We start from the raw sequence: 17280 nt of genomic DNA, 5'->3' as shown, positions 1-17280 counted from the left end.
CTTTGCCTTGAATTTGCGAATGATGCTTCCTAAGGTGTCTCTTGGTATGTTTAACATCTTTGCAATCTTCTTATAGCCATTGCCCTTCCTGTGAAGAGAAATCACCTCTTCTCTTGTCTTCCTGGACCATTCTCTTGCCTTCACCATGTTTGTAACCACACCAGTAAATGTCTAGAAGGAGCTGAGTATCACAGTCATTTTAAAGCTGCCTAATTGGTGCTTATTATGCTTGATTGCTGCTCGGTGACATCCACAGGTGTTTTCAATACCTGATGGAAAGCACCTGTATGAACCTCTGTTCTTCAGAGTGGTAGTCTTTAAGGGGTTGAATAATTGTGGCAATGAAGAAACCACATAAGAACCATTTACTACTGTATTACATAAACAATTGATGTCATTTTAGTTGCATTTGGGTAGTTACAACGTCCTTGTAGGATTTGATTCTGAATACAATTCCAAATGTACACTATAGTCCCTAAACCCCTTTACAGCATTGGGGGTTGAATAATTTTGGTCACAACTGTATATCCACCTCTACATTATGGCCAAGAGGGGATAAAGTTTTCATCTCATATATCCACCTCGTTTCCATTTGAGAGACTTGTCTTAGCTTATTTGTACCCCGCCAGTGACTATGCACTACATCGATCCCTGAGAATTTCAAAGAGGTAGGGTCCCGGTTATGGTGGTATTTGAAATGTCTAGACAGGGGATGTTCTTTCCGGCCTTTTTGAACAAATTGGCCAGGCTGGGAGCGAACTTTGCTCCCATTGCTACGCCTCTTTTTTGCAGGTAGAATCTGTTATTAAACCAAAAATAATTGGTGATAGTAGAGATGACCTGAAAGGGGGTCAATAGACCCCAAAAAGAGGAGACTATAACAGATAAGGGGATTTTTAATTTAAGTGGCACTACTTTATCCCAACAAGAGCTTAAGGTTCTTAACAAAGGTTTGAAATATGCTCCTAAGTCTAAGCTAAATAAGTTTCAGATGTATTTAGATATACACAAGTTTACTAGGAGACTGGCAATTAAACGATTTTTCCTTAACAAACCATTAACGACTGATCAGAATAGTACTCAACCACCCACATCCCAATTAAGAAATGCTTCCCTCTTCAACCCTCCTCCTCAAACCCAGTCACATATTAATACCTTTAAGGAAATGGTACTTAGGGATATGGAATCTATTAAAATAAAGCGCCCATATAACCAAATAGGCGTGGATATGGGATTAAAATCTCTGCTTGAGAATAAGGATTTAGTCATAAGGCCCGCTGACAAGGGCGGAGGGGTAGTTCTGCTCAAAAAGGTAGACTACATAAAAGAAGTCCAAAGAATACTGGATGATAAAGAAACCTATCAACCATTACCCAAAGACCCACTTGTTACTTACAAGCGGTCTTTGAAACAACTGATAAATAAAGGTTTTGAGAATAATATTATTAACACAAAAGAAAGAGATTTCTTGTGTCCAAAGGCCCCAAGACTCCCGGTCATATATTGTCTTCCTAAGGTGCACAAGGACCCAGTGCATCCACCGGGGAGACCGATTATTAGTGGAATTGAATCCTTGTGTTCCAGGATTGGTCAATTCATAGATTACCATCTACAGCCCTTGGTGACAACCACTCCTTCTTATCTGAAAGACACAAAGCAGGTCTCAAACGAAATTAAGAATCTTACATGGAATCCCAGACATACGACTTTTTTGGTAACTGCGGACGTAGCCTCTTTGTACAGTAACATTAATCACGAAGATGGCAGATCAGCAGTTGAGTATTACCTTAATACCACTACTAATATCTCTAAGAAATTGAAGTCATATATTCTGGAATTACTGGATTTTGCCATGCATACCAATTATTTTTGGTTTAATAACAGATTCTACCTGCAAAAAAGAGGCGTAGCAATGGGAGCAAAGTTCGCTCCCAGCCTGGCCAATTTGTTCATGGCCAGGTGGGAGGAAGATATAATATACTCTCGTGATTGGCCAGAACTTTTATTTTATAAAAGATACATCGATGATATCTTCCTCCTCTGGCAGGGAGACGAACAGACATTAATCAATTTCTTTGGGTCTTTAAATAATAATAATCTCAATATTCAACTTACCTTTAATTATAGCACCGCTAAAATTGATTTTCTAGATGTAGCACTGATTAATAACGGAGGCTCTGTAATATCAGAAGCCTTCTTCAAGAACACAGATAGAAATAGTTACATCCCGATGGACAGCTGCCATCACCCCTCATGGCTGGCCAATATTCCTAAGGGCCAGTTCATGAGGATAAGGAGAATATGTACAGACATTGATACTTACCATCAGAAGGCTGCTGTCCTAAAGGAAAGATTTATTGAGAAAGGATATAATGCTGCAGTATTGGATATTGAGATGGCCCGTGTGGCAAATATGAATAGAGATACGATGTTAACCACCTCCGCCTCACGTAAGAACGGTAAATTCTGTCCCTTTATTACATCCTTTTCCATTCAATATAAACAAGTCAGTAAAATCATTAAGAAAAATTGGGACATTCTTAAGGCTGATCCAATCCTAGCTAGAGCATTACCTGATAGGCCTGAAATAGTCTTTAGAAAGGCTCCTACCTTACGAGATAAAATCTCACCAAACGTGATAGATCCTCCCTCCAGAACTACGTTCTTTGGTAAGATGATGGGTTTTTACCCATGTAACAAGTGTGTTATATGTAAGTTAGATGGCATACGTAAAAAGAAAATTGAATCTTTTACTTCCACTACAACTCAGAAAACATATGACATCTCCACATTGATCACTTGTCATAGCCACTATGCGGTATACCTCTTGGAGTGCCCATGTAAACGGCAATATATTGGTCGAACCACCAGACGGCTCAGAGACAGGTTCAGAGAGCACGTTAACTGTATCAAAAAAGGCCGGAAAGAACATCCCCTGTCTAGACATTTCAGATACCACCATAACCGGGACCCTACCTCTTTGAAATTCTCAGGGATCGATGTAGTGCATAGTCACTGGCGGGGTACAAATAAGCTAAGACAAGTCTCTCAAATGGAAACGAGGTGGATATATGAGATGAGAACTTTATCCCCTCTTGGCCATAATGTAGAGGTGGATATAAATTGCTATATAGATAACAGCTAGCACCCATGTTTTCATTTGTTTATATGGCCTTTTGTCTAAGTTTCATTATTCATACTTACATTGTGGGTCATCAGAGAATCATTATAACATTACAGACCATATATATAGATCAAGACAGTCTTAGCGATCATAATGGTCCACTAATTTATTTGTTTATTTATACTATGGCTTATGCAGAATATTTTTCTAATATGGTCTACTTAGGAATTTTACTTCATTTTTATTAATTATTATGACATTGGTTACTATAATTTTTATATATTTGGGGTATTTCAATTTTAATTTACATTTATTTTATTGTACTGAAGTGGGTTCAATGGGGACATATATTGCATTGTTATTATTTATCATTTTCTGATTTTTGATAGCATTGAGCAATCAGCAATTTTTCCGACAGTCCTCATAAGCACTATGATCGAATTTATAGCAATGTGGCCGAAGCGTTTTTATAAAGGCATTGTTACTAATACAGTTTTCTTAATATTCAGCCAAGGACTTTTTATGATATTCTAATAACATTAATTGGCAATTGAAAGTTTAAGTAACCATATTAACAGCGAACTTATAATTAACTTTTTAATATAGCAATTTCCTTATGTGCTTTATGAGTTGCCAATTTGTGACGAATCTGTCCTTGGTTACATGTGTGTGTGCGTATGTGTGTGTATGTGTGCGCATATACTTATGTGTGTACATATATATACACATGTACATCTATTAGAGATCTTTTCTGGTTTTATATGGTTTTCTATGGTGACCTGCAATATATGTACATCTTTATACATTTCTGTATGTAATAATACTGTTTATGCATAATGATTTTAAGCTATGTATATAACTTTAGATTTAACCATAGTGACTTCTGATCACCAAAGAGTGATCAAGAGTTTCTGCATATAAGGATACATGTCACAAATGGGCATTATGAGGCACCATATGGGACACTTTGTAACCAAAAATGATGTATCTAAACTGTAGAATTAATGAATCATAGTTTCCCCTAGGTTAATGGGACATTATATAAATCTAGAGTATACCCTCTATCGTTCATTTACTGTTCCTGCACCTGTGCAAGCGCAGTGATTGTGTATCCACTCTATGAGACCACATAAACATGGCGGTTCTATTCGCGCATGCGCACTGCTGTACCGACCCACGGTAAAATGGCGTCGGTCCGTCGTGCTCATTCGCGCATGCGCACTTATGCAGTTCACCCCCGGGAATATGGCGCCGATCCGCATTGATCGGCGCTTTCTCCACTTCTTCTGAGGATACCTCCTGGGACTACAGTATGCAGGAGGAGAAGGTAGGCTTCTGTTCTTTCCACTAACTTACTCGTGAACAGTATGTTCCACCGCGGTTGGGCATGCGGTGGATACATACATGATTTTGGCCACAGGAAAATGGCGCCCGGAAGCCCGCGCATGCGCTGTATGCGGGACTTCGGCAAAATGGCACCTAATTATCTTGAATACAGGCACACAACACATTATATATATAGCTCCTGTGACGTCCGGCAGCTATGGCTCTTATTCCTTCTGATGATGTACGTGTGATACGAAACGCGCGTCAAGGAGGAGCCCCTGCTAGCCGTGACGTCAAGCCGCCGGATCAAGGAGGTCTGGCGGCCACTCTTCTATACCAGCTGGTCAGTGTGTATTTCATGACATCCTTTGGCACAAGGATTGATTTTACTTCCTACTCATGTTAAGTGTTTCTTGCTCTAATATTCAATAAATCCGTTTTAAATTTGATTTAAATACTACACTATGGGTATTCCTTTTTGCTCCACATCGAGCATTTAATCCCTCAGGACCACCAGGCGACTACCCCAAGGCCCAGAGTAATATTCAGCTGATCCTGTTTGGAGCCTGGTCTACCATAAGGAACCCCCAGATGTGTTACCCCCCATCACGGAATCACCTGTTCAGAGCTTCCTTCCATCTACAGCCGGAGTGATCCTTGGTGTATGAGATATAAACGCACAATTTAATTGTGCTTCCGGTGAGTGCGCAATTCATTCATTTTTTCTGCACAACGCCGGACTATATGCATCACAAGGATCTTATCAAGATACATCTATCTGTGCTTTTTTGATTACTAGACTATTATTGGACTATATTGTGCATTCATATTGTGCGTTTTTGTTGTGAAGTGAAGCCGTGTGGAGTACACGTCATTACTTCCTTTTTCACCTCTTGGGAAGGTCACATACAATATATGTGGCCTACACCAGTTGACATTAGATTAAGGGATATTGCACCACCTTAAATACTGGTGCAGTCATATATCATCTAGCGCTGCACTATTTATCAGATATAGTCACATGATACAGACAGGGCCAATCACAGCCCATTTTTATGATGTGATCAGCTTTGCCCAATCACAGCTAATCACAACAAAAGACTGAATGAATCAGTTTCATTCAGTAACGATGATTACAAATATCAATGAAATACATTGGTATTAGCAAATAATAATGCATTAAAAAAAAATCCTCATCACTTGCCCAGAGTAGTTCAATGTTACTATGGTAACATTGTATTGCTTTGGTCACAGTGTGTTGAAAAATAAAATAGTAAAAAAAAGAAAAAATGTAATAAAAAATAACAGAAACATTTGAAAAAAAAAACAAATTCAATCATTATTATTAGTATTATTATGTTCATCAAAGAAATGTAGCAGAATACATTTTGACCTACATTTATGAAGAAATTTTATTTATTTGCAAAATTTTATAACACAAAGAAAAGTGCATTTTTTTCAAACGTTTCGGGTGTTTTTTGTTTTATTTAGCGAAAAAAAACTCAGTGGTGATTAAATACCACCAAAAGAAATCTCTATTTGTGTGAAAAAAAATGATAAAAATCCCATATGGGTACAGTGTTGCATGACCGCGCAATTGTCATTCAAAGTGCAACAGCGCTGAAAGCTGAAAATTGGCCTGGGCAGGAAGGGGGTATATGTGCCTGGTATTGAAGTGGTTAATATGTATGGACCCCAGATAATATGCTCACTTATGCTTCCAAACATGACTAAACTATTAGACCGTACAGTACACCAGTCAAAGGTCTGTTGTGTTTTGTTGTTGTCCCCTCCTCCCCTAATGCCCTGACTTAGTAATTTCCTTTCTAAATAAAGATTTGCAAAATGGTGTTTTATATTATTTTTTAAATTATTTGTATACATGATGTATTTTAGAAATAAAGAGTTTGCTTTCACACTGCACACTGAGCCTGCTATCTCTGTCTAACTGAAAAATTTCCATGGAGTCCTATAAGCAGGAAGGTGGAGAGGTCATCTTTATTTTAAATCAAAGATCTGCAGCCTGCTAACAGCCAAGTGGTAAAATAACTCTGAAGTAGTAAATATAAAATATTCACATGTGTTATTTCATATGTTCCTAGACTAAAAAGTAACTAGAAGTAAACAAAAATAAAATGTTTTATTTTAGTCCTAACTAAAAAAAAATGAAAAATTTAGAAACCATTATTTCCCTTAAATGATTCACTTTCATGTTTATATACTTACTACCTCTGAACATTTCCCCTAAGATGATCCATCAAGCAATCAGTGGCCATCAGAGTCTGAAGTGCACATCAATTGGTAACACCACAGGGTCAAAAAATCTCCACTGTTCTAACATTGGGAAACCATTCTATACTTTAAATGGTCCAGTTGCATCAGAATTGAGATTTTCAGATGTTTAGCAAGATGAGGATAATCACTCATGAGAGAACCTTCAAAGCTCTTTGTAAACTATGTTTGTAAAAATATGGCACAGCAAGCAAAAAAGAAATGTGAAAATTGTGTTCTGTCCTTATTGCAGTAATGCACTCTGAGAACGGAGCCAGAAACTATAATAACTCCACTCCCTTGAAAAATGGAGAAACAGTAACAAATATGATGTGAAGAGGGAGTAACAAAAATGTGTTCTGATGTTGTCAAATGTCTTTAGGAAATGGTTACAACATTTTATTATTATGCATTAATTGGCAGTGACTGAAGTATCTCCATATTGTAAAAAAAGGAGCAATGAAGCCTAACTCTGAACTAAATTTTTATTTTTTTTAAAAGGTCACCGAGATGTTATAAAAAGAGAAGCAGAATCCAGAGCTGAGAGACGGGGTAGTCAATTACCACTCAGACTGGGTCTGCACTTGCCTGCAGCAAATCACCATATGCACATCCAGCTTGTCATTGTGTAATACTTTCCAGAACAAGGGATAGATAAAGGCATCAAAACAGCATTATTTGCACAAATCCTTTATTGCACTTATAGAGTATATATACAGAATGCCACTGAGTATTTATTGTATTTCATGCTGGTTAGCACTTACTATTGTTCTCCACAGTTGCTTTTCTTTGCTACAAGATGTCTGCAGTCTTTCTGATTTAATGACACCCAGCATCACTCAACCAAAAATACTGGGGGCTCTCATGTGAGTGCAAGGCATCATGGTTCCAGCCTCCGAGAGGGCACCAGTAAGGCCCCCTTCATTGACATTGTACTGGTTCAGAGAGAAGCACGGCTTCGCTCCCTTTTGCTCTGTTACTCCATTTGACAGCTAATTAACCATGGCCGCTAGCTGTCAAACTTGGCTGTCACTGATAGCTTTAGTCCCCACTTACAATGAAGACTAATCACTATTCCTGATCATGGGATCACTATATCAGCTTTGACATAGTGACCATACGCAAGCTGAAGGCGTCATTAAGAAACAAGAGTTTCACCTTGCAGAGGCCACAGCAGCCTCTAGATAGCACTTTTTTTTTTTCTTTTTTTACATTTTTACATTAACATTTTTTCATCTTGACAGTATTTACTTAGAAACAAAAAAGGCTTTTTTCATTATTAAAAGTGTACCAAATGTTCCTTTTTCAATTTACTGCTTGTATATATATATATATATATATATATATATATGTGTGTGTGTGTGTGAAAACCAATAAAAATTGGTAATACAAAAAAAAAAAAGTGTACCAAATGAAATCATTATATGGGAAAGGTATTTAGAGGGGCAAAAAAGTAATTAGGGTAAATTTACTTAAGGTACATAGGATGTTCACTTTCCAAGGGAAGTTGCATTTTGCAAATAAATTTTCCCCAGAGATAGTGAATGTAGGAAAGTTTCACTTTGCAAAAATACCCAGCTATGTGCAAAGAAAATCATTCAATCATGTGTAAGCAAAAATACTGTTTCTCCTTACTCATGGTAGGGTATTCTTTTTGCAAAGTAAGCTAAGTGAAAATTCTCTAGCAAAGTAAAGTTCACTTTGCAATGTGAACTTACTCTACTTCTTTTGTAAATCAACCTGTTTGTGTCTGTGGATCTTTGGGATTGAAGTTGAGTGGATGTTTTAAAGTGACTGTAAAGTTATTTTTTTAAAATAGCAAACATGCCATACTTTCCTGCTCTGTGCAATGAGTGGCCCCGATCCTGCTCTTCTTGGGTCCCCCTCCAACACTCCTGGCTCCTCTGCTTCTCCATGTGCTCCTGAAAGAAGTGGCTTCATATTATGGCACACTTGCAGGCTCAGTCCTGGGCCTGGCTGTGTGTGCCTATAGACACACACAGTGCAGCTTGCCCCCTACCCATGCTCGTTCATCACTAGATTTGATTGATTGACAGCAGCAGCAGCCAATGGCTCCTGCTGCTCTTACTGAGTCCAGAAAGGAAGGAGAGAGAGAGCAGTGTAGCTGCTCTTGGGCACAGCGCTGGATTAAGATTGGGCTCAGGTAAGTATTTGGGGATGCTGAAGGAGAAGCTGACAACAGAACATTTATTCTCTTAATGCAGAGATTGCATTGACCCCTTCCAGCTCTTTTAAGTGGATCTAAATTCCAGGAGGCAGAAGTGGGCAATCCGATCATGTGACCGCTGTGATTGCCAATCATAGCAGTCATGTTAATTGGAAAGCTCGTAATCGCAAGTATACATCGGAAGCTTTCAGGTACCCATTAGTTACTGCGCTGGGAGCATATAGGCAGCTCACTTTCAGCACAGTAGACGCATATATGTGGCTGTTCTGCGCTAAAACTCACCCACCAAGAGACCCCATATATACACCATGTCAGAGGGAACTGGTCAAGGTAAAAAAATCCTTTAGCTTTTACAACTACTTTAATAACTGGTATTAGTTACAACTGTTTCAGTCCCATGTTCCTGGGAGGACAGCTTCCTAGGAAATAATTGAGACTAGTAAAATTGGTCTTCATGACCACTATCTTACTTACTAGAAAGCAAAGCACAAAACATAACCGTAACCATTGCATTACTAGATTACTAATTGCTCATTGAAAGTGAAAATCACTTGGTGTGTGGCTATCCCGAGACTTAAAGTATCTGCACTGTAATTTATTCAAATGAATATTTTTATGCTAATTAGATGGCGCTGAAGTCTTTTGGGGATGCCTGATGCTCCATCAGTAGCTAGGAATTACCATGTGTTTCATTAATATATTCAGTGCAGAAACAATGGCAGTGACACCGACTTATCACCTCTTCCCTGAGATAAATGACCTGCACTCTTCTTGTTTGCTCTGACTTGATCTCATAATGCAAATACTGACATTTAAAATGGATCAGGTCTGAGTCCAAACATCAGCAGCTAATATTGTGGAATGGCACAAAGCAGCCAAGCAGGGACCTTTTCTCCTCATATCACCATCAGCTGCACCAAGTTTATTGACATAGGAAATAATATTCTCATCAAATTACAATGTGTAAAATTAATATTTGATGACACATGTAATAATTCTGCACACGTTGGATTTCATTGTTTTATATTGAGATAAATACATCTTTGCAAAATTAAATGTGCTGCTTTTAAAGGAAGTAAGTAATAGTATCTCCACATAGTAAAGGGAAATAATGTTTCCAGTATATAGAGGGCATGTTGATTGTGTTTGCTGTACAGCCTTCCATTTATAGAAAATAGTTTAGATTAGTTTCAGGGTGGTGACACACGGGGGAATTTCCATTACTTGAGCCTGTAGACATACAACGTTGGTGCCCAAAAACACCTCTCTGCTAGAAAAACTTAATTTACAGAATACATTTTATTATTTTATTGGACCTAACCTGGTTTGGAATATTGTGACAGTGTTTATGTAAGCCTCCTATAGGCCCACTGCTAAATCTTTGCAATAGAACCAGACTGATTGCTAGAGGTTACAGCACACATCACAGCTCACTGATTAGATGCTAGAGGTTAGTGCACATCATTACTGCTCACTGACTGGCTGATAGAGCTTACAGCATATCATTACTGTCACTGATTGGTTGCTAGAGGTTACTGCACATAATTACTGCTCACCCATTGGTTGCTGGAGGGAGGGGCAGAGCGTGATCACTGGCAGTAGTGGTGGTGGTGGTGGGGAATATTGGGATCAGCTGTAGCGCTGTGGGGGGGATGCAGGCAGAGGATGGGATGAGTGACAGTGCAGGTGGGGGGATGAGATCAGTGGCAGTGTGTGGAGTGGACTGGATCAGTGACAGTGCTTTGGGTGGATGGGATCAGTGGCTCAAGTCAAGGTTCAATAAGTAATTAATAAATTAATAGGCCATAGGGTTAGGGAACGCCGGCTGTGGGGTGTTTTCAGGCAGGCCTCTGGAGCTGCAGGTGTTCTCTTGACAAGAAGCTAGCATCAACGTCCGGAGCTCTAAAAGACTAGCTGAAAAACTCCCATAGCCGGCATTTCCTCATCTTGTTACTAGAACATTGCTATGGCACTCCAGCCATTGATACTTGCCTCCACAATCACAATAATGCATTTACAATTTACACCACACTTGCACAGTGTACCACCTATCAGTTGCCTTGGTGCTGAGCTCAAAACCGTGGCAACAGGGGAGAGAATGTGCAGTGTTTTAATCTGAGAGTGTGCACTCTTGCGATGGAAGAGGAGGGCATCAACAGCTGGAGTGCCATAGCAACATCCTAGCAACAGGATGAGAGAACACCGGGTATTGGAGTTTTTTGGGCAGGCTTCTGGAGCTCAAAAAACTGGTGCTCACCTCTACCATTAAGAGCACACTCTCTCTGATTCAAGCACCATTAATGCATTCTCTCCAGTTTGTATGGTGCCCAGCTCAATGTTAGTGCACCACGCACCTGAGAGATGTTGCTGTGGTGCTCCAGCCACTGATGCGCACCACAAACTCTTGAATTCAAATGCCGCATAACTGCTGTGCACCGTCTACTCCGTTGTAATGATGTTGAGCTCATCACCATGGCAGTAGGGAAGAATGTGCATGTGCAGTGTTTAAATCTGATGGAGCGAAATGGCACATGGTGGAGGTGAGCAACAACGGATAGTGCTTCATATCAATTTCATATCAACAGGGTAGGCTTGGGAACTCAGCTATGAAAGTTTTTTGGACAGGCTTCTGGAGGGATACATAATTCAACATTGTTCATAGGAGCACAGTTTGTTTTTATCTACAGGGGCAGATATTTTTGTAAAGTGGACTAACTCTGCCCCCACCAGTCCTGTAGTCTTCAGGGTGAGGTGGGGAGACCTGGCCTGACAGAACACCCACAGCCAGTGTACCATGCCTACACATAAGGAATACAAATCACTTATGTGTATTTAGCTGTCTACCTGGAGCTCGCTCTTTAAGGAGTTACACAGAATAAAATAACACATCACCTCGCCATGTTGCATAGTGTCCCTGGAGAAAGAGTATCCTGGGTAGGAGGGTGTATTCCCTGGTGTAGACGGTGCTGGTGTGGGGTGAGCATGGTTAGAAGGGCAGAGAGAGTGATACAGCATGCTGTGGTGGTTGCCCTCTCCTCTGCACTCTATTTCTGGAATTGTGGTGTGTGCGGCTCGCCACGCTCCAGCAGCAATGCACATCTTAATGCCCTGCTGGTAGTTCCACCACTTATTGCGTGGGCTCAAGGGACAGCTGCTTTGGGCCCCACAACAATGACTGGGCCCTGGGCAGCTGCCCCTTTCCCCCCATGTTAAAGATGGCCCTGATCATTTTATAAAATAATATGCCAGCAAGATTTTGGTTTGGCACAAGATAATAGATGTTTACTAAAGTTGAAAAGTCAAATTTGTTAGATGTGAAATTTGTGCTGGGGAAAAAGATTTGTGTTGGGAGGGGAATTTTTGGGGGGGGGTGATTTGTGCTGGGAGGGGAGATTTGGGGGGAGAAAATCTGTGCTGGGAAGGGATTTTTAGGTGAGACAAAGATATGTGCTGGGGGGATATTTGGGTGAGGGACAAAGATTTGTGGTTAGAGGGGAGATATGGAGTGAGAAAAATATTTGTGCTGGGAGGGTTTCAGCATGGGGGAGAGATTTTTTCTTTGGTGTTGGGGGGGGGGGGGGGGGTGGTGAGCATACAGATCAATGGGAGGGGGAGGGGTAATTTTAGCTGAGAGGGTAAAGCGGTGGAATGTATTGCTTGCTACTCCATTTTTTGCTCCTGATCCCTGCATTATGCACATTACTTACTTCTGACCCCTGCACTCCATGGATTGCACAAGCTTGGCCCCTATATTTGTGCATTACATACTCCTGGCCGGCCACTTTACTCTGTGTGTTACATGATCCTGACTCCTGCTCTCTCAGTTATGTACTCCTGACCCTTGCACTCTTTGCATTACACACTCTTGACCCCTGCACTCTGTGCCTCCTGCAGTTTGTACACTTTATTGTACATTACATAATTCTGACCAAAGTGTTTATTGTCTTAACAGTTGCAGGTTGCTAAGCAGTTCCTGACTATTTTAATTAAGTTCCTCTTCAAGGTAAGCTCAGACAAAGTGTTATCTCTGTTTATTTTCAATGTGCACAAAAGCATGTGTAATGAAAGAACTTTGTTTTTTTAAAAATCATTGTGCTGGGGTTATACAGTGGATATAAAAAGTCTACACAAAATCAAAAGGTGCATCAACAAAGTAATTGATTAAGGGTGTGCACACTTATGCAACCGCAGTATTCTAGTTTTTTATGTTTACTCCCCCCCCCCCCCCCCGAAAAAAGATTTCAGTTTGTTTTTGATTTGAGTTGTACAGTTTATAGGTCACATTAAAGATGGAAAAAATTCTTAAATTATTTATCTTTGTTTCATTTTTTTACATCACAGAAACCTGACATTTTAACATGTGTAGAATTTTTATATCCACTGTACATGTCTGTGAGACTCACACAGCAATTAAAACATATATATATTATTAAAAAATATATATTTTTATTCATTTTAAATATAATACAAATACAGGCATACCTCGGTTTACGAATGCCTCTGTTAAGGTAATTGTTGGTTTACGAATGAAAATCCATTGAAAATAATGGCTCCGCTTACTAATTTTTTTTGCAATACAAACTGATTAATTGGTTTTGAATGCATTTACAATTTATTTTTTAATCATGTCCCTGTACAGTACTATGCCTTCAAAGTGCACTTTATAAAGAGTTTTGAACAGATAAGACTTTTTTTTACTTTTTTCTGACCTCCGGAACGGATTAATTGGTTTTCAATGCATTTACAAATTTTTTTTAACCATGTCCCTTTATGCCTTTAAAGTGCACTTTATAAAGAGTTTTGAACAGATACATTTTTTTTACTTTTTTCTGACCTCCGGAATGGATTCATTGGTTTCCAAAGCATTTACAAATTCATTTTTAATCATGTCCCTGTGCAGTATTTATGCCTTTAAAGTGCACTTTTTAATGAGTTTTGAACAGATAAAAGACTTTCTTTTTACTTTTTTCTGACCTCCGGAACAGATTAATTGGTTTTCAATGCATTCGTATGGGAAACCGCATTTTGGTTTACGAATTTTTCGCAATACGAAAAGTCCCATTGAACAAATTAATTTTGTAACCCGAGGTACGCCTGTACCAGCATAATAAAGCATATTTTATGGGTAAAATGAGGCTCAGGTTTTATTTAACATGCCCCTTTAAGCTCCTCCCACTGTTTATGCAATTTAGCTATACTCACTGTCTACTGCAGCTCATTATTACTCTCCTTGGGGTGTCAAAGGTTCCCCAAGTCTTACAACTGGTGCTGAAGTTTGTACTAATGATAAGTTGAATGTACCGGGGTTCAGTTCAGGGTACATTTGGTGAATCTTAGAAACATTTGGATGTTGATATTTTATGAGTGCTGCAGTACACACAAAATTGAGATACTTTATTTGGCATTTGGCACAGGTTGTTGGTTTGTTAGTTTTAATACTCCCCTTTAAAGCATCCCCTTCAAAAATTAGAAGTATATTTTTCATCTGGTGGGGGGAATTTAATTTTTAGGATCTGCCAAGAGATAGGCTTTAAGCCTGTACTGGGTAATTTCATCTCTTTGCTTTCTGCATCTCCAGTCAGGTATAAACCTTCAAGAAGAATTGAAACTGCAGCAATGAGGGTGTTTCAAGATCACGAGCAGCTCTGTTCCAGGATTACGACATTACAGACAAAGGGGGCATGGTGGACAGGTTCTGCTGTACATAAAAAATTGACATAATTTATTTGGCGTTTGGCACAGGTTGTTGGTTTGTTAGTTTTAATACTCTCCTTTGAAGCATCCCCTTCAAAAATGGGAAGTATATTTTTCACCTAGTGGGGGGGATTTAATTTTTAGGATCTGCTTTAAGCCTGTACTGGGTAATTTCATCTCTCTGCTTTCTGCATCTCCAGCCAGGTATAAACCTTCAAGCAGGGTTGAAACTGCAGCAAGGAGGGTGTTTCAAGATCACCAGCAGATGTGTTCCAGGATTATGACATTACAGACAAAGGAGGCATGGTGAACATATACTGTACAGTTGTGGCCAAAATTATTCAACCCCCAATGCTGTAAAGGGGTTTAGGGACTATAGTGTACATTTGGAATTGTATTCAGAATCAAATCCTACAAGGACGTTGTAACTACCCAAATGCAACTAAAATGACATCAATTGTTTATGTAATACAGTAGTAAATGGTTCTTATGTGGTTTCTTCATTGCCACAATTATTCAACCCCTTAAAGACTACCACTCTGAAGAACAGAGGTTCATACAGGTGCTTTCCATCAGGTATTGAAAACACCTGTGGATGTCACCGAGCAGCAATCAAGCATAATAAGCACCAATTAGGCAGCTTTAAAATGACTGTGATACTCAGCTCCTTCTAGACATTTACTGGTGTGGTTACAAACATGGTGAAGGCAAGAGAATGGTCCAGGAAGACAAGAGAAGAGGTGATTTCTCTTCACAGGAAGGGCAATGGCTATAAGAAGATTGCAAAGATGTTAAACATACCAAGAGACACCTTAGGAAGCATCATTCGCAAATTCAAGGCAAAGGGCACTGTTGAAACGCTACCTGGTCGTGGCAGAAAGAAGATGCTGACTTCGACTGCTGTGCGCTACCTGAAGCGTAGAGTGGAGAGAAGTCCCCGTGTGACTGCTGAGGAACTGAGAAAAGATTTGTCAGATGTGGGTACAGAAGTTTCAGCCCAGACAATAAGACGCACACTGCGTAATGAAGGCCTCCGTGCCAGAACTCCCAGGCGTACCCCCTTGCTGTCTCCAAAGAATAAGAAGAGTCGACTGCAGTATGCCAAAAGCCATGTGGACAAACCACAAAAGTTGTGGGATAGTGTTCTGTGGACTGATGAAACAAAATTAGAACTGTTTGGGCCCATGGATCAACGCTATGTTTGGAGGAGGAAGAACAAGGCCTATGATGAAAAGAACACCTTGCCTACTGTGAAGCATGGTGGAGGGTCAATCATGCTTTGGGGCTGTTTTGCTTCTGCAGGTACAGGGAAGCTTCAGCGTGTGCAAGGTACCATGAATTCTCTTCAGTACCAGGAGATATTGGATGGAAACGTGATGCAGTCCGTCACACACCTGAGGCTTGGGAGACGTTGGACCTTTCAACAGGACAATGATCCCAAGCATACCTCCAAGTCCACTAGAGCATGGTTGCAGAGGAAAGGCTGGAACATTTTGGAGTGGCCATCGCAGTCACCAGACTTAAATCCGATTGAGAACCTCTGGTGGGACTTAAAGAAAGCAGTTGCAGTGCGCAAGCCTAAGAATGTGACTGAACTGGAGGCCTTTGCCCATGAAGAATGGGCGAAGATACCCGTAGATCGCTGCAAGACACTTGTGTCAAGCTATGCTTCACGTTTAAAAGCTGTTATAACTGTAAAAGGATGCTGTACTAAGTACTAAGATTGAATGTCACTTGGGGGTTGAATAAAACTGATAATGCTGTGAGCACAGAAAAGACATTTGTGGTTATTTCATTATAACTGTTATGTTATATTTGTCTGACCTACAAGTGCCTCTTTAATGTAAATGTAAGCAAGATGACTGAATGATCAAAAGCAATGTCAAACTGGCCAAAACACTCAATTTCAGTGGGGGTTGAATAATTTTGGCCACAACTGTATATTACAATGTCTGTATGAACAATTAAACTACTCAGTAGGTAGGTCCCCCCCACCACCATAAGGTTTCATTTTCTGCTTTGAGTGGCATGTACCTATAAATGAGTCTGCCAAGTTCTCCCCAGTTTGAATGGTCCACTAAAAGTAGTAAATGTACTGCCTTCTGTAAGGAACTGCTGCATCCATATAACTTAAAAATAGAGTAACAAAATGTAAATAAACTGTATTTAAATGTTTACACAAAAAAAACCTACCAAAGCTTCAAAGTAACATAATTGCTTTGCTAAATGTATTTTGGTTCTTTAACATAGCATTAGCAAACACTGTACAACAAACGCAAAACATTTCTTTTAATCTGCATGTTTTCAGTGCTAAATAATTGCAAGCTTTGAATATAGCTAGTGTAGAAAGAGCACACACGATGAAATGCTGCTTACATTAATTAATAAGAGAGCAAAGGAATCACTATCTGTAAGCTGATGAATCCTTCTGGCACTGATCAGAAGAGCGTTGCTATGGAAGCAATATAACCTATAGTGAGATAGTAACAGAGGTTCATGAGCAAACAGGAAATCAATGTGCCGTCTAGGCTCATCTATTACTGCTAGATGTCACTCAGAGCAATACTGACTTTCAGGCTGCTGGAAAATTAACGCCTTCTGCTACTAAACCATCACCTACACATTCTGTGTAATAAATCTGCTTTCCTACATATTTAGTGGGGGCTTTCTCCAAGTT

Source organism: Staurois parvus, unplaced genomic scaffold (genome assembly GCF_062004578.1).
Source record: "Staurois parvus isolate SC_StPar_1 unplaced genomic scaffold, SC_StPar_1.0 ptg000155l, whole genome shotgun sequence".
NCBI classification, from domain to species: Eukaryota; Metazoa; Chordata; class Amphibia; order Anura; family Ranidae; genus Staurois; species Staurois parvus.
This window is presented reverse-complemented; position numbering follows the sequence as displayed.